Here is a 27,429-nt window from a genome sequence, read left to right as displayed (position 1 = left end):
ACAAAATATGGAATGAAGGTTATGGTGCAATGTGAGGGATTTTCATTCATATTACCATTTCGATTTACTGAGCACCTCAGCGATGAAGAAATTGATATTTTGAATGAAAAAATAAAAAATGGTAACAAATTATTTATGATCAGTAAAGAAGCGATAGGAAACACTTCAAAAATCAAACAATCTTTTTTATATTATGTTTCTAGAGTTATTGTTGAATATCTGAATATTGTTGAATATTAAAATGTTAAAACCACAAAGTACAAAAACAAAAAGTAAAAATTATACAACCATTAGAAGTATTGAAAGTTCTGATAATGATATTTATCTGAAAATTGGTGTGCAGCCATAACCCCTTATGTAATGTATAATGAACCACCTGATGTGAACATGGTTATTTTTATATCATGACATCACCGCTTTTTTCGATGAATTATTGACGTAATTGATATTGTTGAATTATGATGTCATGGATATTTTAAGATCAATGAGTTACACCCATTGTTGGATCATGATATATATCATGTCTATTTTAGGATCTTGGAGCAAAATTAAGCCTTTCACCCCTATCAGTTTCCTAAATTTGTTCCATCTAGCGAAGAAAGTTTAAGAGATGGTATCAGGATCGCATAAGTTGTAGTATCTGCATCCAGACTCATGTGTGTGTGTTTGAATGAACTCGAGTCACATTTCTTTGATAAGAAGGAATAGTAACGGTTGGTTTTCATCTTCCTCACATAATTATGCAGTTGATATGCAAAATGGTCTCTATTTAGGTAAATTACATTGACCTAACCTATCCAAATTACACATTCAGAAATAAATAACTCAAACACTGTAAGATTTAACGAAGTTGTTACTCTTCAAGTTCGAATGACGCTGATGAAGATCAAAAATTTTATTGAATAAGAGATAGAATGTAGTTTCAGAAACGAATTCGTGATGCAGAAATGATTCTAAAACCATTTCTTGAACTGAAAATTAGCAACATAGAGAGAACAAAACAGAAGAAGAATGTGATACAAGTATAAATATTTCAACTTTAACTCATCGGAATAGAAAGTCTACAATCGCACGACATTGTAGTTGTTATTAAATATTAGGTATGCATCCGTGGAGAATAAAGAAATATAAATGTTTGAAAAATGATCAAACCTTATCTTATCAATCGTAGTAGAGCTTTGAAGAGAAAGAAAGAGCATCAAAGTGTTGGTTCAGGAATTGTAAATTCTGTTATTAATAAATTACCATTTGAATTGCACATTCCTGGTTATCAAATTTAAAAAACGACTGGAGCGAAAAGGTCGTGATATTAATAAATTAGTGGAAGCGTGCACAAGTTACTGTCATTTTTTAGATCGTTCAAAATTTACAAAAAAATACTGATAAAGCTTCCCAGACGTTTTCTTACTGATGTAGATCTATGTAAATATTGTAAAATGTTAAAAATTCAAAAATTTAGAGGTGTTTTTATTGACTCAAAACGTACGAATCAATAAATGTGGTATATTAAATTTAGATAATGATTGTGGTATTAGTACACATTGGACAGCTTACGTAAAACGTGGGCGAGAAGCTATATATTTTGATAGTCATAGTAATCTTCAACCACCGCGAGAACTAGTTAAATAATTAGAAAGGAATGGACCATGTTAAATTCTATACTATTATGAGTTAATTCAAAAATATGGTACGGTTAATTGTGGTCTTCAATTCTAGTACAACAACCACAATGAAGAAGATATTCTCATAATGCATTTCCTTCTTATATTGCTCTGCTCGTGTATAATCTAAAACCTTGCAACGCCCACAACGACCTTTTAAAAAATGTGCGTATCAACGTACAAACAATCGGTTGTAAACGGAGTATTTAAAGACGTAAAATTATCAGAGGCAGTCACTGATACTATTTATTACCTTGTGGTCAGCAAGGTTGTTTAATATGTGTTACCTCTATTGGCCTATATACCAGTGCAATAACTGGAAACAGTTCACTTTTAACATCTCAATATAGTCCATCAATAGCCTTAGAAAATGACAGCAGTTATGTGATTGGAATAACTAACCTACAAACTTATAATTCATTTCTGAATATTGATCACACCAATAATAAATTCTTGTATGTAAGTGATGATAATAAAGAGGTATGTATAGAAATACCTGAAGGATCTTATGAAATTGATGATTTAATGCATATCTTAATAAAGAAATGGTTAAAAAATATTATCATCCAACAACAAGATGAAGAAAAGAATAGCAAGAGTAATGTTAATCCCATAATATTTGTTGATAAAGATTCTACTAAAATAGTTGATAGCAACATTCATGAAAGGAAAGCACCTATTTTATCAATAAAATCGAACACAAACACATTAAAAGTAGAAATTAAATCAAAAATAACGATTGATTTCACTGAAGCTAGTATATTAGGCTTTACATCAACTATGTTAAAACCTAATATAAAACACATCTCTCCTTTGCAGCTAAAATTCATAAGGTAAACGCTTTATGAATACATTGCAATTTGGTATCATCTTCATATAGAAATGGAAAAGCAGTACATGTTTTTCCAACTGTACCTCTCGGATATCGAATTGTAGAAGCGCCAACCAATGTAAACTACACTGACCGGCAGAAAAGCTAGGCTTAAAGCGTCAAAGAAAAAGAAAGAAATTAAATTGGGGCGTACATAAGTCATATAAGTGACATTTAAACTTTTCTAAAGCAATAGTACAATAAAGTGTCATTCTAGTAAAGCTTTTAAGCGTATTTTTTGCATAAGAGATATAAGTGGGTAATTCGGAAAAAAAGGGACAAATAAGGATCAACTAAAATTGGTTTTGTGTCAATTTAATGTCGAGCTCTTATTACAGTCGCAAGCCAGCGTGGCATACTTTGAATTAAATTTTGAATCGCTTCTTGAGGTAAGTTTTCCCAATATTCTTGCAGAGCAGCTCGCAGGTCCTGAAGTGTTAATACCTGTCTACGACGTCGACGAATTTGTCTTCCTGGTATATAGCCAATCTTCACGCGTGAATTGCACCAATAATAATTGCTGATTGCACTAAGCAGAGTGAAGTGTTCAAAAGAAGTCCTGTTTCAATACGACTCGAGTTTGAGACTAGAACCAACATACCAGGGAAGACTACAGCTTATTGTATAATTCTACATTATAGAGTGGCAAAATATATTCCAGCTCAAGGTGTTATTCGTGTTGTGTAGTGTGCTAATTTAAAATTTATTTATTTATTTTTGGTGTTATTTATTTTTTAGTTTATTTTTTCTAATGTATGCTTATCTTCGATATCTCAAGACTCTCAAAATCAACACCTCAAGATATTACAGTTAGCTACTAATTTAATATTATTTGTATCTGTTTTGTTTTTTAATGTTAGTTTTAATTTTACGATGTATGATGAAGTTGTTTAATAAAACACATACAAAACTTACACAATGTTTTATTTTGCAAAAATACAATACATTATGAAAAAACATATTACATAAGTATAGCTTACAAAGTGAAATTATGTTTATAATCTGACAATTTCATAAGTCATCGTGCTGAATCTTCTCCAGTGCTCCAACCTAGATGTGCTTCAGGAACTTCTTCTGTATAAGTTTAGGTTTAGGAATCATATTCGTTTTGAATACAACGATTTGTAATCAAGTTTTGTGTTAATTGCGATTCTTGCTGCCGATTTTAGCTGCAAAGGAGAGATGTGTTTTATATTAGGTTTTAACATAGTTGATGTAAAGCCTAATATACTAGCTTCAGTGAAATCAATCGTTATTTTTGATTTAATTTCTACTTTTAATGTGTTTGTGTTCGATTTTATTGATAAAATAGGTGCTTTCCTTTCATGAATGTTGCTATCAACTATTTTAGTAGAATCTTCATCAACAAATATTATGGGATTAACATTACTCTTGCTATTCTTTTCTTCATCTTGTTGTTGGATGATAATATTTTTTAACCATTTCTTTATTAAGATATGCATTAAATCATCAATTTCATAAGATCCTTCAGGTATTTCTATACATACCTCTTTATTATCATCACTTACATACAAGAATTTATTATTGGTGTGATCAATATTCAGAAATGAATTATAAGTTTGTAGGTTAGTTATTCCAATCACATAACTGCTGTCATTTTCTAAGGCTATTGATGGACTATATTGAGATGTTAAAAGTGAACTGTTTCCAGTTATTGCACTGGTATATAGGCCAATAGAGGTAACACATATTAAACAACCTTGCTGACCACAAGGTAATAAATAGTATCAGTGACTGCCTCTGATAATTTTACGTCTTTAAATACTCCGTTTACAACCGATTGTTTGTACGTTGATACGCACATTTTTTAAAAGGTCGTTGTGGGCGTTGCAAGGTTTTAGATTATACACGAGCAGAGCAATATAAGAAGGAAATGCATTATGAGAATATCTTCTTCATTGTGGTTGTTGTACTAGAATTGAAGACCACAATTAACCGTACCATATTTTTGAATCAACTCATAATAGTATAGAATTTAACATGGTCCATTCCTTTCTAATTATTTAACTAGTTCTCGCGGTGGTTGAAGATTACTATGACTATCAAAATATATAGCTTCTCGCCCACGTTTTACGTAAGCTGTCCAATGTGTACTAATACCACAATCATTATCTAAATTTAATATACCACATTCATTGATTCGTACGTTTTGAGTCAATAAAAACACCTCTAAATTTTTGAATTTTTAACATTTTACAATATTTACATAGATCTACATCAGTAAGAAAACGTCTGGGAAGCTTTATCAGTATTTTTTTGTAAATTTTGAACGATCTAAAAAATGACAGAAACTTGTGCACGCTTCCACTAATTTATTAATATCACGACCTTCTCGCTCCAGTCGTTTTTTAAATTTGATAACCAGGAATGTGCAATTCAAATGGTAATTTATTAATAACAGAATTTACAATTCCTGAACCAACATTTTGATGCTCTTTCTTTCTCTTCAAAGCTCTACTACGATTGATAAGATAAGTTTTGATCATTTTTCAAACATTTATATTTCTTTATTCTCCACGGATGCATACCTAATATTTAATAACAACTACAATGTCGTGCGATTGTAGACTTTCTATTCCGATGAGTTAAAGTTGAAATATTTATACTTGTATGAAAAAGTTAACACTAGAGGGTGCTTGAATGGTAAATAGAAAAAACGTGATTTTTCCTGAATACTAAGGGAAAATAAAAACAAATATTTTAAACGTAAAACTTGTAAATAAACAGTTACAAAAATCGAAACTTGCCAATTTTTTATTGACAGATAGAATTACGGGTTTGGAAAAAGTTTTTAATAATCTCTTCTGTAGGTTCGGATTTGTTGATCTGTTCCTCTAAAAATTTTTACTGTAGACATTATATATGTACAAGGCGCTATTAACAAGAAAAACCGGTGGTTTCTTAGACAATGCCCCAACCTTTATTTTTTTATTTTATTATATCCACAGCCAGTCTATTTGTAGGTCATAATATTGCTACTAGGAGACGTCTAATGATATGAATAACACATATAAGTCTTATTAACACACCCAAAATCCGTAACGAAATTAAACTGCATTCCTTACATTTACCTTTACATTAAATGAGAAAATATGGTTGGTTTCTTCTTTATTCGATGTCGAGAACAGATTTACTGTAAACAAAGCTGGAACTATTGCAGTATTTCTATTTTAAAAATTAATTTGACAAACTTTACTATAAAATGTAAAATAAAAATTTTGAAAAATAATTTGAAAGTATTGATTTAGTTTTGGATTTAGTCTATATTGTCTGGCTGTAGATAAAACGTAGTATTGCATACGTTTACATGTGTTTTAATCGCTTAATTATCCGCTAAAACTTTGTTTTCGCTTTTAAACCTTTGCGCCGATAAGACACATTATAAGACCCTCATACAATAAATAACTATTTTCACAAAAAAAAATAATTTTTCTATTTATGGAAATTTATTTTTAACATGCATACCCTGGTTTTCACTTAAATCAAGTACGTTAAAAATGTGATTATATTTAAAGAATAAAATTCATTTTAGTTTTTGAGTTTTATAAGTAATTTAATTTTATGTAAAATATACTACAGTTTTTTTGCTTATAAAAGCGACTTCTAAGTTATTGTTCGGTAATGAAAAAATTTCGAAAATAAGCAAACCTATTAGATAGGTGTCGGGACACTTGTATCTTTTTACCTGAAGTGGGTCAGATGCGCCCGATCCGGAATCAAGCCTATTATCTAACTTTAATTGAGAGTCTGGTGGGTCACTTGCGCCCCCATATGCTCAGTACTTATATAAAAGCTAAACAAGAAAGATAGATATTGACAGAATTTTGAATCCTTTTTTTTATCAAGTTTTGTAATTATTAATTCAATTCTCTAGTTGCTTTAGAGGTGGACAAAGATGATTCGACAATTTGTAATGTAAAAATATTTCTTTAAAGCGCCATTACGGAGTCAGTTGTATAAAGAATTATTTCCAAATTTACCAGCTCCTAACAAGTATCTAATTACTAGATGGGCTACGACTTAATGACGTAATTTTTTTACAAAAAAAATTATTCAAAAACTAAATTTAAATTTAAATATTTTTTGACAAATCTACTGAAACCCAACAATGTTTAAGGCGAACTCTGAGAACTGTCAAAATGATTAAAAGAACATATGTTCATAGTTTTATACATATCTCAGAATCGACAACAATTTTCAACCGGAAACCATTGTACCGCTTCCAACTGGCACTTCTAACTAAAAAATTATTCTCAGAGAAATTTTTCTAAAGGTTGGTTTTTCCTTGCTATTGCTAATATCGGGTATCAATTTTCGCATGCATATTTACAATGATATGCGTGAATGGTGGATGTATTTGTTTTCGATCTGTGCAGTATGTTGCGTTTGTCACCCAAGTCTTAACTTTATCAGATCAGTTGACCAAAAATAAGATTTGTAGATTTGATTTTTATCAACTGTCTAAGAGCCGTCAGGTTGGCATTATTATTAATAGTAATTTTTTAATTAAGGTTGGTGTAATTTTTTACCTGGCAAATTCAATTTCCAAATTTTTCAAGTTGTCTCCAATTTAAAACATGCAGAACAACACATTTAATTATTTTAGACCACCTTTGGACTAACGAATTAACAAATAACACTAACGTCCCATTTTCAAAAATGTCAAATCTAGTGTTCAAAATGTCAAATACAGAATACAACCAGTTTCAAAAGTGGTTGGACATGAATTTTTAAGGTGATATAATCTGCTCTTTATCAAAATTTTGGACACTGACAAGTGACAGTTGATTGTATAAAAAATGAACTACAATTATTTTGCTTTTTGTTTGGTACTGCTCCGTTGTCTATTTTTTAAGGTATGTATAAAAAAAAGTAAAAACACATATTTTTTTGATCGTTTTGACACTTCTCAGGGGCCTCCTTAGAGAATAATGTAATACTAATTCCACTAGCATTTAGTACAAGTAATTTTTCCGTAAAAGAACATTATTTTGAATGAATCAATTTAGTAAATAAATGCTATAGAAAATTATCAAAGCTTAACTTAGTTCTTGATAAATACATATAAAGTATTCAAAATTCTGTCAGTGTTCATTTTTCTTGTTCAGCTTTTACATAGTACCGACTATATCAGCGGGCGCCACTGATACACCAGACCCAGGTTCACAAGTAGATAACAGGTGTGATCCGGGGTCGGGCGTATCTGACCCACTTCAGGTAAAAAGACGCAAGTGTCCCGGGCGCAAATGTCCCGGGCACAAATGTCCCTACTTCATTAGATACACAATGAGCAGCAGAAAATTAGCGTTTATTGCTTTTTACTATTTACATTTGACTATTTACTTTTTTTTATAAAACAAACTAAAAATAATCTAACCGCCTAAATTTAGCAGATTACAAAATATTTAAGGTTTTTTTTGGATTAGTGCCTATAAATGGAATCAGTAACTCAGCCATTAAACAAAATTGAGCTCATTGGAAAAAAAACTTTAGATCTTTTCTTTGTTGTTTTCAAATTTTTGAAAAATAATAACATATTCTTTAAAACTTATAAGTTGGCAGAATTTTAGGCACCCATAACTTATTTTTTTCAAATGAAACGCTATCATCTTTATTTCACTAAATGATAGAGAATTTAATTCTATATCGAGGATTATTAAAGGCATTGGCTACTTATTTTACCTATTTTATGTTTTAAGAGAAATTGAAAATATTGTTCTTTCTATACCATTAGGTTCTTTTCAAAATTTTCTGCAATGAGAAATAAGCGAGATAATAGTTTTCAAGTTACAACAGTTTTTTCCTTGGGAGTGAAAAATTAACTTAGTTGGTGTCTAAATTCACTTTTTTAAGATTTCTTTTTAAGAATTTCGCATCGATGGTGCAAAAATGAAAAAGACTAACCGTCTAGTTTCGGAGATATTGAATTTTAAAAATTGAATTTTGGACTCTTTTTTACATTGCGGCATATGGAGAATCAATTATTTTTACGTTTCTTGGTACAACTAACAAATCCTTCATAAGATTTTCTTAAAAAACTAAATCAACATTCAGCAACAACTAATAAGTATTTTAAGGGAAAAAACAGAGGTTCCCGTCCAAATTTTGGAGTTATTAATTGATAAACGATGAGAAATTTCTCTTTCTGGGGTAGTATAAGAGATACACTAATATAGAACTGGCAACACAGCGCATCTGTCAAACCGCTAAAAACTAAAAATAATTTTTGAACCGATTAACAATCAAAAACGGATATTCCGACACAGAATTTTTGACTTTAGGGCTGTGTTCGGACTTATTAGGTGGTAAATACAATCTGCCTTAACAAAATTAACAACGGCAGAAGACAAATTTAATGAATTCTTTAAAATATTCTTGGAGGGTTTTATTACCATCTTTAACTATACCTTAAAAAATAAAAATACAAACCGCAATAAAATAAAATCATGGATAACACCTGATATAAAAAAAAAGTTAATGTTTATCTACTACGCGTAAACAATATCCCACAGAACAAAATATAGAACTATATACGAAATATAAAAATAAACATCTACGGTTGCTAAACTCTACTACAAAATCCTTCTATGAAAACAAAATTTCATTATCAGACAATCGTATAAAAACAAAATGGTCTATCATCAAAAGTGAAACTAAAAGTGTTACCAATCAATTAAAACTTCCCACAAATGTTAGTGTAGATAATTTTAAAGACTTCTTTTTACAGAATCCGGAAAATATTATCAAAAATTTAACTCATGGACATAATGATTCTCATACTTACTTACATAAAAATATATCAAAACCAATGCTTCAATGTTTTTCCAACCCGTCATTGAGGATGACATCAGTATAATAATAAATAAACTCAAAAACAAAACGGCGGAAGATATATATGGTATAAGCATTCATTTACTTCAAGTGAGTGCTACTCCTATTTTAAGAATAATTACAAATATTATAAATTGTTGTCTGAGCAAAGGTGTATTTGCATTAAAACTTAAAATTAGTAGAGTCTTACCAACATACAAGAAAGGAGACGAAAATGACCTAAAACATTACCACCAAATATCAATATTGCCAGCATTTTCCAAAATATTAGAATCAGTAATGTGCCAACAGCTCGTAAACTTCTTAGAGGAAAATAAATATCTAAGGAAGTCATTCACGACACTTATCTGCAAATCGTTACTATAACTGCAACTTGCAATTCCGTTACCGAGGCTTATCGAGATATTTGCAACCTAATTCACAAAAAAATTGCAAGCTATCGGTACCTTACCGGATAGTTAACGAGTTGTTTAACGCAAACTGCAAATTAGATTGCAAATCTAAATGTCTCTTAGCAAATTGTCAAAACGAAAATTAAATTTATTATCAAAATATGTTAAAAGTAATGGTGAAAACCTCAAAAGGCCAAAGAGAATCCAATTATTTCAGCCATTGAGACCGAGGTATTGACTGGAAAAATAGAGAGAAGCTGTTTGTAACTATTTTTTTATCTAGTTTAAGAAACGAAACGCACACACGTCATGAAAGGCCGTTCTAATTTCACAGGTCTTAAAACGTATAACGTATGATTCTGTGGTGTTTCCTTTTGGAAGTTTCACAAAAGGTTTACATCGACAGAAAAAAATTATATTATTATATTGGTAGTTGTGACTGTGATGAAAATAAAATAAACGAGACAGTTACTTTTTTTAGAGATAATCTAAATTACCACCGTATACAATGTATTTAAATTTTGAATAAAATATGCATACTCGTAACAAAATTTTGATTATACGTTATTCTTCAGTTAACGGTTTTTTTTGTAACTACTGACCGAGTCCGTGAAACACTTGTAGCATTTTTTATCAAACATTGAAGAAACCACCCATCTACGTCCAAATTTAAAATAAAAGCTATTATAAAAAAATTGCACCCTAATATTTCAGCTACAAATTTAGCAAAAACCATTAAAAATTAAAGTAGTAGATTTATTTTCAAGTTCCTTTTACTTGCAATCAAGTAAAAAGTTGATAAAAAATTCAACTTGCAATTACTTTGCGGCATGGAACGAGGTACCGCAAAATACAAATGCTTATCTGACATTTGCAAGTGTTTGCAAGTTTTGATGAATTAACGGTTGCTATCGATAGTAATTTGCAACTTTTCCGTGAATTACTTTAACGACGATTGCAAGTTATCTGACAATACCGAGCGTTATCGAGTTTCGTGAATGACCCCCTAAGTCAGCAACAGTTTGGTTTCAGAAAAGGCTTTACCACAACCGACGCAATATTGTCATTAGTTAAAGATATTCAAAAAGCATTTGAAAATAAACAACAATAAAAAACTGTTTAGATCCTACTTGGAAGATCGACAACAATACGTGAAAATCAACGCATCATTAAGTAAAGCAAGACATATGAAATATAGGGACCCATACTGAGTCTGTTCTCTTTCTACTTTATATAAATAACTTAGAAAATTCTATGGACACTCCTAACAATAGTGTATGTTGATGATACGTCATTAGGTATTCCTATAAACAAGAAGGAGAACATGGTACCGATTTAGGAAAGAATGATCAGAGATGCAGATGAGTGGTTTGCTGCTAATAAATAAGCCCTAAATAAAACAAAAACAGCTACAAAAGTATTTGACCTTCAGTCGCAACTCAAACAAATTGAACACATAAAATTTCTTGGACTATTTTTAGACAACAAACTATCGTGGGCACCCAATGTTTATGAAGTTTGCAATAGGTTGTCTACAGCAGTATTTGCAATACGAAAAATAAAAGTAACCGTTAACAAATATGCCGCTTTATCAACATATTATGCCTTGTTTCATTCCCAAATAAATTTCGGTGATTTATTGTGGGGAGATGCAGCCTACGTTCATTTCCATAAGATTCTTGTTTTATAGAAAGCTGCAGTCAGAGCAATAGCCGAAATATGTAGTGATGTTAATTGCAGAACATATTTCAAAAAGTACAAAATCATGACACTATTTTCTCTTATTATATTTCATAAAGTTTACGATGTTAGAAAAAAAATCTCAAGTTATCCCTCTTCGGCAGACGTGCATAGTCATGACTCATGAGTCTCATGACACAAAAACCAAAACAAATCTTGTTAACCCGCGTTTTCGCTTAGCAAAAAGTGGCAATCTAAGTATACGGCTTTATAACTCTCTACCTCAAAATCTAAAAGATCAACATTTTCCTCTCAAAACATTTAAAACTAATTTAATAAATATGTTAACTGAGTGTAGCCTATACAGTATTAATGAATATTTTTCCATGTTTTAAAGTAGATAAATATAATGTAACCCAATCTATATAGTGGAAGTGTGTGTGTATGTGAAACATAGTTATCTTTGAGTAACAAAACAAAACAAAAAACATGACAAATATGTACAGTACTCCAAGGAAAATAGTGAAGATTGACTAAAGTAATATTTCATGCCAACAATACAATGAGGACAGAAAACGATTAGTCTGCAGTAAAATGCAAATTAGTGATTCTTCGAGTAAAGATGTTTATTGCTCACTTTGTCACACTTTTCAAAACAGATGTTGCCATGAGCAGATATGGAGCCTAAGTCGAAGCAAGATCGAAGAAATCCTAATTTGCCATTTACTGCAGACTAATCATTTTCTGTCCTCAACTGCATTGTTATTATAAATTATTATTTTAGTCAGTCTTCACTATTTCGCTTGGAGTACTGTACAAAAAAGCAAAATTTGACACATGAATACAAAAACCGAAAACTTTATGGCGCCAAAGGAGGCCACAGAATTATCTTTTTTGCAATCATCGCCTAAAAAATAAAAATTAGGACATTTGAAAAAATTAAGTTATGTTTATCTAAAGTTGTTCAAACTAATCTTTAAAATTTTTGAGTTTATTAAATTCTTTTCCAATTTTGAAGATACTGAAGGGTAAATATAAGCTTTCTCCTTTACTTTTCCAAATATAATTTTGTAATCCCTAAAAATAAGAGAGTTACCCACTTTTGAAGTTACAGGTGCAAATCCAAAAAATCCTAAATGTCTCGAAAATGGCTAAACTTAATTATAAGGGAAGCTAATGAAAACTTCCTTAGAATAACTCAATTAATCCAAAGGAGTAATGGAAATCATAGCTTTTCATTTAAAATAATAAAGTTGATAGCGTCTTATAGTAGAATTGGAAGTGCCACCATCTTAAAAATATTTTCATTGAGCAGAAATTAGGGAATCATGGCTAAGTACAAATTTTCAGATAAATATCTTTATTACAGCTTTCAGTACTTGTAATGTGGAGTTTAGTCGGAACAGTCTGTACGTACAGCCAAAGACAGAACCAATGGCACCCCAATCCTACTGACTCTAATTTGAGGGGACGAACCGTAGCGACGGCTACCATAAATCTTTTCGGTCATAAAAATACAATTTCTTAAAATTCAATGTTCCAACGTTCCAATATTTAGTAAGACACTTTCTACTTTCTAGTTGTATTAAAAAAAACTGAAAAAAGTACGAAGCGATTAAAAAGTCATTCTATCAAGTAGGCATATTACTTGAGAACGTGTGTACGGTGTCGCATATTAGTTCAGCCTGCTGTCAAAATTTGAACTAAAATTACTTCAAACGTAGACTGTTAGAAGCCGTGAATTTGTGAAATAACAACAGCATGCTACACCACCCATGAATGGTGTCTATGGGACAAAAATGTATTCCAACAATAACAATAATAACCAATAAGAAATTTACAGTTCATTTTTATTAATAATCAACGGTCAACGACAAAAGCCTGATAAAGATTAGATCATCCTAAAAGTTTATGATCCACTACTTTCGAAACTAGTTGTTCTCTGCAGTTGACATTTTGTTTACCAGATTTGACAATCCAAACGAAAGTATTAGATTGGGTTTGCAATCAATGAAATTTGAATTTGTTTGTGGTTGAAATAACTCCATGTGTTGTAGATTTGTAATTGTTATAAAGTGATTCTGTCAGGTAACAAATTTTAGCAACCTGAGTTCAAAAACATTACTGGTAAAGTCAACCTAACGGCTCTTTGACGGTTAATTATAAAAAACTATACGTTAACTTTAGTTAAAGTTTCTTTATTTCGATTATGAAATTGGCCTTTAACAGCTCAATTATTTTAAATAGATACTCGTATAATCTGTTGTTATCATAGGAATTATGAATTATAAATGTTAATCAAACCTAATGAAAGAATATTTGTTACTCATTAATAGAAAAGCACTCACCTGCTTAATCATTTACCATATTTTGACCCTCGAAATTTCCTTTAACTGATTTTGTGAATTCTATCAAATGTATACGAAATGTATACGTAGTACGTATTTTAAACAAGTAAAAATTTTTCGGAATTTGGTCCCAGTAAAAAATCGATATTAGATAATAATTTTATAGTTATAATAACACACAAAAATATAGTTAAATATATATTAGTTTCATTTGTTAACTTTGAATTAGCTTCCAAGCCACAAACACTGACATAAAATTATTGTGATTACTTAGAACTTAAAACATATTTCTCGCACAGGTACTGTAAATGTTAAAATATCTATACCTTATAAACTATTATAAATTAACGAATGGGAATTTTTCGTTGTACAGTTGTTTTTTGTTACTAGTTCGCTCTGTTTGAATACTAATTTGCTCCCGTAAGATAAAGGATTAAGTACCTAGTTACATACCTACTTCTAAGAATAGGAAGAGAGAAGAGTGCATCTTTACTGCCGTATAGCAGCATATTTAATTTTTATATGCAGCTAGACATTGTCGTATACACATTACTTTGACGAATTTGACAGGAATCTGTATTTTTGTAAAAGTTTGAATGTTTTTCGAATTTTACTAGGAATTTTCCAAAAGTTGAAATCTATACATCGTTGGCCAAAAGAACGGAACTAAGCGTTTTGTTCCTAAACTATGTACTTTAAGAAAAAAAACAAATAATACATCACCAATTAGTTTAAAACTGTGAATAAAAACATCCATGGATGCAAACTCTTCGGTCAAATTCGGAACACCGTGGTAATAAGCTCGAGACGCAACTTTAATAATTTATTTTATATAAACCACTGGTTCAAAAACAAAATTAATGAATTAGAAGTAATTCTTTGAACATACGCTTTTATCAAAAAATCGCCGTAATAGGGTGCCATTTAAAAATATTTTAATAACTCGAAAACTAAAAAGAATTTTGAAAGAAAATATTCCTGAAAAATAATCACATTTTTAAAGTAGTTGATAATATACTATTTAGTTTTTTCTTAAGGTACATAACTTAGACACAAAAGGCTTGATTCCATACTTTTGACCAATGCTGTGTGTTTAACGTGAGATTATAAGATTTACATCCACGTTTTATGCACTGCCATCGTTTCTGGAAAGCACACTACCGAATCCTCGAACGAATCCATATATTGTTCAATTTTAACTAATCTTTCAACAAATAACTCATACTTACATTAATTACCTGTTTTCCTCCGCTACCATTTGCTTTGAGTCACACCCAACTACCGTAATTCTTAGAAATAACATCCGGAACGACCCTGTTAACATTCAGGACTTAAAGGTCTGACCACCGCACCGGAGCGAACTAGTCTGCGCTCGTTGACACAGCAAAGAATTCTTTATAAAATGGGCTTAACAAGAGAAATGTTTAACAAAACTAGTCAAAAACAAAAACTGATTTTATAACTCACAGTGGTTGAAACAACGGTTATTAATTTATTATTTTAATATTTATCAAAGTACCTTTGCGTATAAATAATAATATTGTATACGGCGAGAAAAGTTATCACAATCTGCTCGTCATTTATTTTCTAATACTTACAGATAATGAGCAACTTTTCTTTCCTTATATAAAATGTAGTACTAGTAACTACTAAATCAGTTGTACAAGTTTTGTTAGAAAAAAAATTCACCCATTATTAGTTACATTTTAAAACATCTACTTACAGAAAATTGTTTACACGATAGTCTTAATAATCTTCATGGACATTCTTCACAAGGCACTGGATAAAAAATCCCACAGTTGAGTGGGTTGTTTGAAAAAACAATACAAAACAATCTTTAAAGTTGAAATTTCAAATAAGTAAACTACAAATGGATGAACAATTTTCATGTAGTATAATTAAATAGATCCTAAAACGGTTTACATGCACACAAACACCCTTTCATTCGTATATGTTACGCAGATTGGCACACAGTAGTCAAAATGTTAAAGTTTTTTTTGGAAAACTGTTGGAAGAATTTGTTCCAAAAAAGAAATAAATGTTAATTATTATCGTTATCAGTTTGGAAGATTTAAAACTAATTAAAAATAACTATAGAAATGATAGCTAGCCTAGTCGTCTTCAATTAAAGTTTGAACAAGTAGACCAAATATAAAATATGTATTTAAGTTTAAAAATACGTTTGACTTCACAGCAATGTAAATCACATGTCTTGGTATAAAAATAGTATAGTTTGAATATTAAATCTGAAATTGTGCTAACACTGAGGCATTTTTAGGTTTTTTAAAGCAAACATGTTGACGAAAACTACATGTGCTATCTGCTTTATTACTGCTACGAAGCTCAGAGCTCATTGATCAAATTTAATCAATGAAAGTGGCTTCTCAGAAATTAGTGCATTATCATACTATTTCATCAGCACAACCCTAACACAGTTAACATAAAGGTGCTTTAGACCACGTCATCTGAGTGTTTTATGTTAATGTAAGCAAAGCGTTATATCAAGCTGATTAATAATGTCCTGATGATGATAACAGCTGTCTCTTTGTTTGTTTCAAGTCATCATTTTCAAGAATCTATATAATATTCACAAAGTTTCTGCTTTTTTAAGCCTATGTGTCGCTGCTTGTGTTTTCTTTATCAGTTCCTTGACTAGAGTGCCCAATTAAAGCATCTAATTCCGATGGAGAAGTCACCTGAAATGTCATGTGTTTCAGTAAAAAATCGCAAAATTAAAATTAAGAAAATAGATTAATTAATTTGGACTACTCGAAAACGAGGGAAAAGTCACTTTTAAATATGTACATTGTATATGTTAGTTACTTTAATTTTTAGTATTTAATAATTATAAACTGAACTGAACTGAATAATAAATAATGACACAATTTTATCACAGATTCCTAAGGTTACCCAAAAGCGATCTGTAGCATATTTAGGAATTTATTTTGCAGGTAAGTATTTTGCAGGAGTAAAAACCCCTTAATCCGTGCCATTTACGGTGTTCATTAATTTAAATTAGAGCTATTGGAATAAAATGTGCTTGTTTTCATCATGAACATAAATAATATACAATAATCATTGTTGCACTGATCAAGTACAAGTAAATATCATGCTTTCTACTAACTATGCTACTGCATATCAGTGGCGTACGCATTATCTCCAACATAGCTTCATAAAAATTATTTCGAAAACATGGACACGGTGACACAAGGAATTTTTTTACAATTTTTCCCATCACGTACAACTCTTTTATACTGGTAATAAAATATAAAATTAATATCAAATCAAACCAATTTCATCTTTTCTATGGCACAATTCTTGATTTCAGTTTTAGTTTTGTTAGCTGTCATTAAAAAATACTTTGAATTAAATTCATGAAAAATAGTGGAAATTCGGTAATAATCAGTTCCAAATTATTCAAAAGTGATAAAAAGTATTGTAAGTGAGATAATTTTTGTATTTTTTTAAGTGTCAACTATGTCCTACAGCGGGTCGCCAGGAGCCACACTTTTCCTTTTTGTAGATAAAATCATTCGTTATCAAACGGACAACGAAGAACAATTTTAACTGTTCCTATTTAATGGATTTTAAATGGTGTTTAATTTAGGAGGACGCGTATAAATCAAAAGCTGTTCTAACCTGAAACGGTACACAGTGTAATATTGCAAGTTGAAGACGCACACGTTTAAAACAAGAAAATAAAGAAAAGAGAGCAACAAAATTCAATGAAGTAGTATCTAAAAGAATAAATTAAAAAATTACGCTCTTACTTGTCGCTAGAGCCACTTATAGCTTAGATTATTGTGTAGAATTATAATGTAAAACAATTTCTCAAATAGTTAGCTTTATCTGGAGATAAGAATTTAAAATTTTTGTAATTGGGCGTTTCATTTTTAAGAAAAATTACAAAAATTTAAGATAGAGTTCATAATAAATGATGATTTATTGTAAATTCTATAATCCGAGTATTTTCCTAATCTGAACGAAGTCTGCAAACTGTATGTTCGAATTATCCAAACCTTACTGTAAATATAATTAAGTTCATTACAATTAAGAACAAAAAAGGGAAGAAATTTGTTAATTGTTAAAGTGAAGTAACTTAAAAAATTAAATATAAACCCCTATTTGTTGGTTTTGGTGTTTTTATATTGTCTTTCCAAAAACAAATATCTATTGCGCGGTTTATAAAAGAAGCTTCAATTTTATCACATCCCTTTGTTTTTATATCCAAAACTATCGTTGAGTGGCCGACCATTAGCAGCTGAGAGAAAGTTGTAAAACAAAGAGAAAATATAACATGTTTTTTGTTGGTAACATTTATTATTATTATTATTATTATTATTATTATTATTATTATTATTATTATTATTATTATTATTATATACAGTCTTTTATATCGTCTTTTTGGAAAACAATAGAGTAATTTGGGTGAGAAGGTTGAGCACAATGGCGGCAAATTACAAAAATTATATTTATTTGTTATCATATAAATTATATTTATCAAAATAAGTTAATCAATGTCAATATTTCGTAACTGAGCAACACTCGGCTTAAGTTAACTCATTTTAAGGTGGCCCCTGAGAACTATCAAAATCAAACTGTCAAATCAAAAAAATATGTTTTTTTAGTTTTTAGTTTAGTGTTTTAGTTTTTTTTTAGTTTTTTTAGTTTTACTTGTACACATACCTCAAAACAATTTTCCACCGGAAACCATTGGGGCGCCTCCAACTAGCAAATTTTGAAAACGGTAAGTTTTAAAAAATCTCATTTTCAAAGAAATTGCTATTGCTAGTATTGGGTTCAATTCTTGCAGGCATATTTACAATGATGTTATGCATGAATTGTGTATTGTTTTTCCGATCTGTGCAGTATCTTGCGTTTGGCACCCAAGTCTCAGATCAGCAGACCATGAAAATAGTTTCAATACTAAATAAAAAATTTGTACTTTTGTAACAGTTTTCACTACTGTACTACACGTTTTCAGTACCACCATTTAGAACAAAGTTGTTTTTTAAATTGCCAATGCCTTTTCTTTTTTTATGAAAGCTACAATTATTTTATGGGAAACCTATTAGCTGTCTCAAAAATATAAAAACGCCATCGTCGCATTTTACCAAATTATTTCTTAAAATTACATTGATTGTAATTGTAAAATTGAAAATTGTAAAATAGTTATGAATGATTATTAATTAGATCTCTCATTGAATGTATAAATTACATTATTTAGCTATTCTGTTTTTGAAATGCATGAAAAATTAATAACAGCTAATTTTGAGAGAAAATGCGACGTTGGCGTTTTTACAGTTTTGATAGAGCTAATATATATCCGTGTAGTACGTGAGCTGTTGGACATAATAGTATATTGTTATACGAATTTTATAAGATGTTCTATTGTGTCACGAATGGTTCCAATAAAATAAGTACCTCAGTTAAGTCTAAAACGAGTGTGATATACTATTTTTGCTACTTTCCACTTTAGTTGTTTGTTTTGTTTAGTTTAGCTTATGAAAATCGGTTTAATCTATTTCCTCTTAATTTTGTTAATTATTCGGAATTTATCAATAAACGACTTGATGCTGTGGACACATCACACACTAGATTACAATGCTGAGTGATGACTAGACCTATAATTGGGGACAGATCTATATGAGATACGTCACAGCGCATACCTTGACGCGAGACTATATAGAGCACAAAAATTAGATAAGAGCTCAAATTTAGGGAACTTGGTTGTTTGATGTGTTTGACAGATGACAAATGTAAATAATAATAAAAATTTAAATATTTCTTTATTGTAGTAAAGTACAGCAAAATGTACCAACTAGAACACTTAAATACAAATGGAGAAACTTTCAAATGCTTTGAAGTACCGTTGCTGGATTACTGTTGAGGTTATGTTTGACCTTGGTATGACTGTCAGGTTTAAAGTTGAAATTTGCATTAAAAAGGCCATAAAAGCCTCGAAGTGCCTTTTAGGGTAGTCACAGTCATGTTCCAATTGCATGCCCCCTCTCTGCCACATCAGTAAAATTTGCCACAAGTTTTAAAAAACGACTTTAAACAACAAAAAAGGCCCTATTTTCATTAACAATGAGACATATCTCGCTGCATGCGGCACGACATAGGCCTCATAGACCAATCTCATTGTGAATGGTTTTGAATCAGAGGTTTTTTGCATCGCTGAGATCACTTTGAGAGGGTTTCACTGAGACTGACGTTGGCGGAAGGCTGAAACCTGCCTCGCGACAAGTCTTTGCACCAACATTCGAAAACGCTGTCAATAGCTTAAAATGATAAACTGTGTCAGTTTTTTGTGTCTTTTGGGATTAGTCTTTGAGTCCTGTCGCGCCGCATGGAGCGAAGCAGACTTCATTGTGAATGGGATCTTTAAGAAACAGTTTCAATGTACACCACAAGACATACACTAAGACGGCCTCATGCCTCATATCATGGCTTGTAATTGACAGCGTTTTATAGAATGATTTGAAATCATAATGCAGAGATTGTTGCGAAACAGGCAGGCAGGTCTCAAGCCTACTGCAGAAGTCGCTCTCAGTGAGTCCATGTCTTAGAGATGCAAGACCAATTTAGACCATTTACAGTGAGATTGGTGTCCGAGACCTATGTCATGCAGGAAGCCAAACTTCATCGTGAATGGACCCTTTTCATTGGGGGTGTGCTTTTTGAATAAATTTGAAATGGCCTTTTTGAAAAAAGCAGTTGTCTCTCTTTTATTCATCTATTCAACACGTTTGTATTCGATGCACTTACACCAATTTCATTATCAGTGTCTTGATTATCAGACAAGGGCAAAGTGGAATTGGGGGCAACCCAGAAATAAAAACACTTTAATTTCCTTTATTAGTAGGCTATATTTTTTATACAAGATGACTACTCTCAGATAGAGACGTACAAAAATGTAAACAAGAGTAAAAGTTGGTTTTTCGCAATATTTCACACTATTCTTTCACACGTCCACAGTAAAATCAGAAAGCGCTTCTTGTTATAAAGCCCTTATTATGTTTTTCGACGATGGCTGAGACTTTGTGACGTATTTGTTAAACGTAAGTTTTCAAATACCCCATGCCAGTGCAAAAGAGTTATATTAACAATTTTACGGGATTATTTTTAACACCCATTTTGCTTGAAACAAGAGTGGCTGCCAGGAAATAACAACGAAAAAAGTGGACCCAAAAGGCTTCAGCTGCAAATTATAAACACTATCTGTGATTTTTTAAATAAATTTTTTAATAATTAATAAAAAACATGACAATGTAAAGCTTTTCGATTTCGTTTGGTTTGAATTTTATATGAAAATAGAAAGGTTAACCCTCTACACCAGAAATACAAAAAACATAAAGTATCTGTAAATGTCGTGAACTTACTTTGAAGTAAACAGTGGGCTCCATCTATAATTCATAATTACTTGAACCCCAATTCCCATCATCAAAATGTGCAAAACTGCGATAAGTGAGGTTATGCAGTTATGCACTTTGTTTTCCAGCTTTTCACACAAAATATATCACAAATTGCACAAATCGTACAACCAGCGATAGTCAGTAATGTCAGTACGTCACAGCAGCTTTCTCCAGCACAATCACCGACTGCAATTCTGTGTTGTGCCATTCCCGTCTCATCATATAATCTAAGTAATTGTTATATGACAAGTAATGTTTCTACCTTCAAAAATACTTGCGTAAATATGTTATTATCCCGTTAGTACACACTTGTAAAGCAGCCACTGGTTATATAGATTAAAATTATAGCATTTCCTTTGTTATTGTGTTATTGTTTCATCAGTCAGCTGTTTACTGTCATTTTCTAATGCTAGCAATTTAAAAAATGTGCCTGTTATTAAAGCTCAAGGACCATAGAATGAGAGAGAGAACATTTTTTGTTCACATAGACGCTGAATACACGTATAAATGTCAGAAAATTCAAATTTTTTATGTCCAAATAGAAATGTCCAGGACTTGTAGGATGTTTGGGTCCCAAAGCACAGTCAAGCAGTGCAACTGTGCGCTAACCACCGCAACGTATCTTGCACTTATTGAGTTTGACGCTTGAATCTGCTGATAAGCGAGCGAAAATTGACCGAAACATTGGCGCGCTAGTTTTTAATGACATCAAACAAAAATTCACGACGTGACTTTGTCGCGAAAACTGAACGATAGAAGGTTTAATACTTATACTTTAATACTTAGAGTTTTATACTTTAGGTACAGATATAGAGCAATCAAGAACATTTAAGACTTTTAGGTGCTCAATCGCCATTCCTATTTTCACGTTTATGCACTGCACTGGGACGGGACCTAAGCATCCTAACTCTGGTGATGACCAATGATACCCAGCCCAGCACTGCCAATATAACTCCTAAAAATTTACTAAAAAGCGTAGTACAAAAGTTATATTTGTGAAATTACTTTCGGTTTCACAATGAACAATTTGTAAAACTAAAGCAGGAAAAATATTTATAAATTCCAAAATATTTAACACAGTGACTTTCCCCTCACTGGAGATGTTTTAGGGTATTGTAATAACATTTTAGTTTTGAAGTGTATGAAGTTGACTGAAATTCATTGAAAAGGTTTTGGTAAAAATCTAATTAGGTGTAATCCTAAAGTATATTTTATACGTGGGGTGATAAAAAATTACTTACTTTACGAAGCTAAGATGACGCCTCAAAAAAGCTTCACCCCAAAGATTTTGGAAAATAATACAGAGTGGCCCAAAAGGTACGCTTAAATTTTGAGGAATAAACAAAACTATGTGAAATAAATTTTATTTAAAACACGTTTTATACCAATGATAAAAATACATAAAATATGGTGAATAAAAAACTTTGTTATTTGCATTTTATGAAACGGTGTTTTGTGTATTGATTTATACATATTTTATTTAGTTTATACCATTTGTTTAAGTTCAATATTTTTTAATTATATTTAGTGATATGTTTGGTATCGTATTTCATTTGGCAAATTTTGTGGCACATTGGTCCAACAATCACAATATTAATCAAAATTGACAAAGGAATAGAATTTAGTTAAAATATCTTGGTTTATCTATAGAATCTTCCTCGTATGTTAATAAAACATATCCTTTACCCTAAAAATAAAAAATGTAGTTAATTGAATGTAACTATAAATTTTAAATTCACACAAAAATAACAAGACCAAAAAAAATAAAACTACCATCAATGAATACTAGAAAAAAGCTATATTTAGAGGATTTACTTTTAAAATGATGTACTGGATTCTACCAAAAACAGAGATCTTGCCATCACCTCCTTTTGACGCTAACAGCTGTTATTTGACCTTGAAGAATTGTTTGTCAAATTACGAGACAAGAGTTAGAAATCTTAGTATTAATTAAAACTGTATTGTCATAAATGGACATTTTTAACAATACTGGTAGATTTAACTAGAAAAGTTTTCAGTTACTTAACCAGTGTCAAAAACGGAACTGATTTTCTACTTTGCCAGAGAGAATTATAACTACAGTAAAAAAATTATTGGTGTGGCAATGTAAATATTTGCATTGACAAGTTTTTTGAAATAGAGAGTTTGTAATTCAGCCATTGCATTTTAACGGACGGGACACTGCTCACATTTTTATATTTTATTTTCAGTTTTTACTAACAGTATTGGTAAAATAGAATTTTTCTTTAAAGACACTTAGTATTAGTCAAATTATTTACCACTTACAATAAGAACCACATTTTTAAAATTTGAAATACGAACAAGACAAAGAAATACAAATTGATGACGAACGGGACACAAAAAAGATCTCGTTGAGCAATCGTTATAAAATTATGTTAATTTAAAAAGCACAAATTCCAACAACTATTTTTGACGTAAAAGGTGGAATCTGTGAAAACTTTTGAAACCACAAAACCAAAAAATAAGGTAATGTGCAACGACTTCTGATTGATTTACTTTTTGTTTACACATAATGGATAGGGCAGACAGATCTTGTGTGCGGAAATAGATCTAAAAATTTATTTAATTGTTAAAGACTTATTAAACAATATTAAAATTAGACAGTGGAAATTAAAAATTCTTGGTTTGGTTAACATCGTAAGAAATAAGAACAACATTTTATGATTGCAATAACAAACTGGACAGCAAAAGTTATAAAGTAAAAAAGTAATATTACATATCAATTTACTTATGATTTTCATTTTCTAAATTCTAAATAACCATTTTTTTTAACGGCTAGCGGGGTGTAGTTTTTTTTAACGTTGGGTGATGAATGTTTGGGCGCCAGACGGTTTTTTAGACGGGAAACACCGACAACCGGATTATTTAAACATAGCTCTTAGATAAAAAAAAACACGATACTCGAAGAACCACATAAAGGATTTATTAACGTAACTAGTTTGGGAGTAGTATAACGTCTTTACAATTTCCCGCGTTCCCGAATGGTACAATGCCCGAAACTTACATGTAGCATTCGATTGCGTCACGTAGATACTCCCAAACGGCAGAAGACGAGACGGAGAGACGACTAAATTCGACAATAGTTGTTGGGCTTCGAGGGTCTGTTTCTTTTTTTAGGCGGTCGAAGGCGGCTGGTGGCCTTAGACGAGTCACCTTTGTAGGTACCCCCAGGTGGTCAAGCGGGGCTTTTGCCTTCCGGCTGTGTTCTTAGGCCTCTACCTAGGGCTGTTCCGCGACACAAAACAATAAGGGGGGACACCAAGGTGATCCCGATATCGCTTAATTTCCAAAACTCGTGACGATATAAAAAGACCTGGGATGGTTTAACCAGTTTAATTAATAAATTAATTAACTAACTGTTATAGGTTTTTTTTCTTTTGTTTTGTATTAATAAATTGCTTCCTTATATGTAATTTTCTCGCCTCACAATCAACGACCAACGACCGACCTCTTATCTTTTTTTCTCTATCTCGCCTGTTTCCCGCCAATCCATCGCCGCGCTTGTCCATTAAACTTGTTCCCGCATTTTAATTCAAACAAAATTTGAACCGTTACAACTCTTAAAAAATATTCAACAGTTGTAATACATCAGTATTTTATGTTATCGCCTACAAGACAATAAATGTAAATATTAAAATTCAATAAATTAGTTCAATTTAAATGATTAGCCTCTCCCAAAAACTTTCTTGTAGCAAAATATATTAAATATATATCTGCATCGTGTATTTTGAAACAAAATTAACATTACTAAAAACATTTTGAAATTTCGGTGTCAGGTTGCATTTTTGCTATGTGATGTTTGGTGAAATAAAAGCCTCACTGTATGTTCAGAAGTGTTGGACTTTTGACAAACTAAATTTTAAACAGATTCTTAAATTTTAAATGACATATTAAAAACGTACTATGCCGAGCAAGGATTTCGGACACTTCAGTCATTTTTGTTGTCAAAAAATATGGAGTAATTCCAGAAAAGCCAAAGTTGAGTGTTTTAACTCTGACATAAAGAACACCTTAGAAAAGGCAATAACAGATTTACATTTATTGTAAAAAGTGCCTAAAAAACGTCCTACTTAATAACGTTTATTTTCTTTGGTTTTCGCAAAAAAATAAAAATCTAAATTACAAAGTTTTGATTTTTCTGAAAAATAATTCGAAAACTAAAAATTACACTCTGAAAGAAAATTGTTCAGCATAGAAATGCGCAACTTTGCCCTAATTCAACCGACATCGTATCTTATAACTGACACACCCATGGTGAAGCACGAACAATGGACATCTATATTTTGGGGTATATTCAACTTTCTTAGTTTCTTATTTATTAAGTTCATAACTATATGTTTTTTTTAAATGTGTTAAATATGTTCTACTTTTACTAAAAATTATTGATTAAAAAAATTACTTCTTTAAAAAAAATAAAATCTAGTAGTATCATATAAGACGATGTATTATTATCATGTCAAAAATCAGCAAATGAAGGAAAAGATTGCCAATATTTTAATATTTTTTCAAATAACGGTTACTTGCAACATATCGGTTACGTAACTAAATTCATTATTCTCAGAGAAAAAGTTTACTTGTAATAAGAATATTTTTTCGCCAATAATTATTATTGACACCATGCAAATAGATTTTATAAACTTTCATTAAACTTTCCCATCATTATTTTTTTTAAACTAAAATTTTTAATAAAAAAAATTGCACATATTTGCACTGAAAAATACTAATATCGTTCATAGAAACAAAGAAAAAAAATATGTGTCTTAATTTAAAATAAAAATGTTGACATGTAGCCCAAAAAATACTATGACATGTAGAAAAATTTAAAAAGCATTAGCTTGTACTACCCAAAAGCGATTTTGTTTTAGATAAATAAAAATTGTACGACACCTGCCGTTTTTAAAATCAACTGTGGCTTGTATATAAAGACCTTTTTTCTAGAGCCCTTCCAGGGTGTTTCTCGGTAGGCCGTAGAGCCCACAATCCGAAAAAATCATTAAACACACCTTCTACTTTTAAAAGTTTTAAAAGTTAACGTAAAATATCTATACTGGCATTATGTCAAGCTCAGAAACTTCCGTTATTGCCATAAACGGCAGTACGTACTTTTATATAAAGGCCGTGTCTCTCGTAAGTCATTCGAGTCTTTATCTTAGTTATTTGTCAATGGATTGTAATGGAATTTAGAATGGACATATTTTGGGAGGTGGTCTTTTAATTAGAAGCAAAAAAATTACTACAGGTTAAAAATATAATTTTAGAACACGTTTCTTTTGTTTAAATATAAGCCAAATTGCCACTGAATCCCGAAAAATAGGTGGTTACCCAAAAAAATAACCAAATCGCTCGGCCAAGGCAAAAAATTAGATTTTGTTGTTAAAAACTTGATCCAAATTTTAAAAGTAAATGAGCAGTTCACTTTTGTAATAATTAATGAAGCATTGCTATGCGGCATTTTATGTTCCACTGGAAAAAACTGTCAGAAATGTGCGCGCTATTAGAAAAGTAGGACTGTATTAATTGGGTGAAATTACTTTAAAACCAAACAACAGAGGCAGCAATTTCTGGGTTGTTAAAGAAGGAAACAATAAGAAAAACAAATAAAACTAAGTTTAAAAATCCGAACACACCAAACCTTTATTTTAAACGCAACGCGTTTTAACCACAAAGTGGTCATCCTCAGGTGAGAATATAAACTGAAACAATGTTCGCCTATGGAAGGTGTCACTGGACTTGTGAAATGTTATTCAATGAGACCTTCTTGAAATTTAAAGTTCAAAGAATAGGAAATAATTTAAAGACACAGGAAGCGAAAGACGAAATAGTTGGGACCGTAATTCGAGCTTTTAAGGAGAACACTGGTCAACATGACTTTTTTTTTCTAATGTCTAGTAAATGTTCTTATGTACATTTTTAAGCAGATTCTAAAAATGATATCAAAAATTGGACAAAACGTCAGGTTTCTAAAAAAAATGTTTTTAAAAAAACTATTAAATTTCACTGAATGTAAGCAAATTTTCTTATTACTTATTACTACGAATAAATAAAACATAAACATATTTTATTTAAAAAATTATTACACAAAAACGGAGAATCGTAAAAAGTAGCACTTTCACCACTTTAAAGGGAAAAGTTCAAACTTAAATCTGTTTTAGTTGCTTAAAAACATCGGTGTTAATAAAAACTACA

At 30.8% G+C, this 27,429-nt stretch overlaps 1 protein-coding gene across 6 annotated transcripts in view; it reads right to left on the bottom strand.

The window, feature by feature from the left end:
• Positions 1–3,439: 3,439 nt before the first annotated feature.
• Positions 3,440–27,429, bottom strand: part of LOC100141755 (uncharacterized protein) — a 72,315-nt gene continuing 48,325 nt past the window's right edge. The window contains exons 5-6 of one of the 6 annotated variants that reach the window (XR_010334495.1): positions 15,034–16,500; positions 3,440–3,701 (exon numbers count right to left, since the gene is read on the bottom strand). The gene's annotated coding sequence lies outside the window, so the exon portion shown is untranslated. The other 5 variants (XR_010334499.1, XR_010334496.1, XR_001575270.2 and 2 more) reach the window with 5 other exon arrangements.

Source organism: Tribolium castaneum, chromosome 6, assembly GCF_031307605.1.
Source record: "Tribolium castaneum strain GA2 chromosome 6, icTriCast1.1, whole genome shotgun sequence".
NCBI lineage: Eukaryota > Metazoa > Arthropoda > Insecta > Coleoptera > Tenebrionidae > Tribolium > Tribolium castaneum.
This window is presented reverse-complemented; position numbering and strand designations above follow the sequence as displayed.